The following is a 2,254-nucleotide window of genomic DNA, read 5'->3' as shown; positions in this document are numbered from 1 at the left end:
TCCGGGCGCCCGGAGGTCCAAGCGCCCGGAACAGGTCCGAGCGCCCGGGACCAAGTTTTATCCCTGCCGCGACTTCGCCACATGGAGCATCCTGGTTGGTTGGCCACGTCACACTCCAGGCGCCCGGAAGGGATCCAGGCGCCCTGAATGTCATATAAAAAGAGGGTAAAGGGAGCAGCTAAAGAACAACAAATTCTAAGCTTTCTTCTGTGAAGTGCTGCCAACGAGACGACCTTGAAGTGCAACTACTTGACGTCGACGACCCGAAGCTCAGACTCTTCGATCTTTTGTTGTCAGTATTAGTTTACTTATTGCATTAATTGTAATTCAAATTGTAATCTTTTCGATATTATTGTTGTTTCCCATCGAAAGCGGTCAAGGACTGCGGGCCTTCGAGTAGGAGTCGCCATAGGCTCCGAACGAAGTAAAACATCTGCGTCGTTCTGTGCTTGCTTTACTTTTTCTGCTGCGTTACTTAATTTTACGATTCCTATATTTCAAAAAACGAAATAGCCACGAGCGCTATTCACCCCCCCTCTAGCGCTTTCGATCCATCAGATATCAATGATGGTGATTCTTGAGACTCTTCTAGCTCTGCATAAGTCCCTACACATTGTTCCATAAAATGATCAATTCTTAAAACCTCTAAGGGTTGTGTTGACAAAGGTGGTGATCCTTGAGATGCTGCTTCCACAACACAGGTCCCTACACATTCTTCCATATCATCATCATCAACACATACATCAAAAAATAAACCAACATCTATGTCCTCAATAGGAGAATCAATAACAAGACGATCAATAACTTCACTTGCAGTTTTAAGTTGATCTACCACATCACATTCATCATCTGAAAATTCAATGTCACTATAATACCCTATAAAATTTTGAGGTAGATCTGAAAACTTATTTACCATTGTATTATCAATAAAATCCTCATCTTCATATACATTCAAAAATCTGCACTCAACCATATTAGAGTCACAGGATTTTCCGAAGTCTTTATTTCCATTGACCCCCACTAACCTTTGTGGAAAAGGAACCCTTAGTGAAGGTCCTGGGAAAGACTGAACTTCCTTTTTCCCAAATTCCCTTTGAGCTTTTGGAGGAGGTACAATTTTCTTATCTTGTGTCGGTGTGATTAATCGTTGAGGGAAAGGTACTTGTGGCCTTTGGGAACTTCCTAGAGAAATGGAACTGAGTTCTTGTGATCTTCTATTATTCTTCTCCTCAATTCTAAACATGTCATTCTTCAGAAGTTCTTCATGATTTTTGCCACTTCTCAACCCAACATCATCACACTTTTCATTAGATCTTGACTGTGTAGGAGGGGGATCTTCTTTAAACTATTTTGAAACAATACAATCAAGCTTTGCCCCCAAATGTTTGAACTCCTCACTCTATGACTTGTGAATTTCAACATTTTTAGGTGGTTGAACATCATTTTGTTTGACAGGCTCTCTTACATTTATGGCTTGCACTTCTTGAATATCTGAGGGAAATTCCATCCAACTTTTGTTTGACCATTCATGGAGCTTTAATGTCACTTGATCAATTAATGAATAAGCTTCATCTACACTTTTATCCATAAAAGAACCTCCAACTGATGAATCCAATAAACTCTTGTCTGAGAAAGAAATTCCCCCATAGAATATGTGCATAATCAACAATTTTTCAAAACCATGATGAGGGCACTATCTTTGAAATCTCTTGAATCTATGTCATGCTTCAAATAATGATTCTCCATATGCCTGAGCAAAATTTGTTATGCAATTCCTCATATACATTGTTCTACTTGGAGGAAAAAATGATTCAGAAATTACTTCTCCAATTGTTCCCAACTTGTGATACTTTGAGGATGGAGAGAATATAACCAAGTTCTTGCTTTATCCTTGACACTGAAAGGAAATGCCATCAATCGAACTGCATCTGCTGACACTCCTTCACATTTCACCATATCACAAATCTCTAAAAATGTTTCAAGATGCAGATAAGGACTTTCTGATACTTCTCCTCCAAATTTGTGACCTTGTATCATAAAAATTAACTCTGGATCTAGTTGGAAACTTTCTGCTTCAATTTGATGTTGCACAATAGGAGATAAAAATCTTGCAGAAAAGGGTGTAGAAAAATTTCTCATGGGTCTGCTTGACATGTTAGTGCTCATGGATATTCAAGAAAAAAAATTATAAAATGAAGAATCAAAGACAAGAAATAAAATGCAATATGAAAAGTAAGAAAGAAAATGCAGAATT

The 2,254-nt window shown here is 38.5% G+C and overlaps 1 non-coding gene across 1 annotated transcript; it reads left to right on the top strand.

The window, feature by feature from the left end:
- The first annotated feature begins 1,676 nt into the window (after positions 1-1,676).
- LOC121983488 lies at positions 1,677-1,782 on the top strand. Its single transcript, XR_006112538.1, has one exon. It is a non-coding gene; the product is annotated as a small nucleolar RNA R71 (small nucleolar RNA).
- The last annotated feature ends 472 nt before the right edge of the window (positions 1,783-2,254 follow it).

Source organism: Zingiber officinale, chromosome 5A (genome assembly GCF_018446385.1).
Source record: "Zingiber officinale cultivar Zhangliang chromosome 5A, Zo_v1.1, whole genome shotgun sequence".
Classification (NCBI taxonomy): domain Eukaryota; kingdom Viridiplantae; phylum Streptophyta; class Magnoliopsida; order Zingiberales; family Zingiberaceae; genus Zingiber; species Zingiber officinale.
Note: the sequence above shows the minus strand (reverse complement) of the source record. Positions and strands in the feature narration are given on the sequence as shown.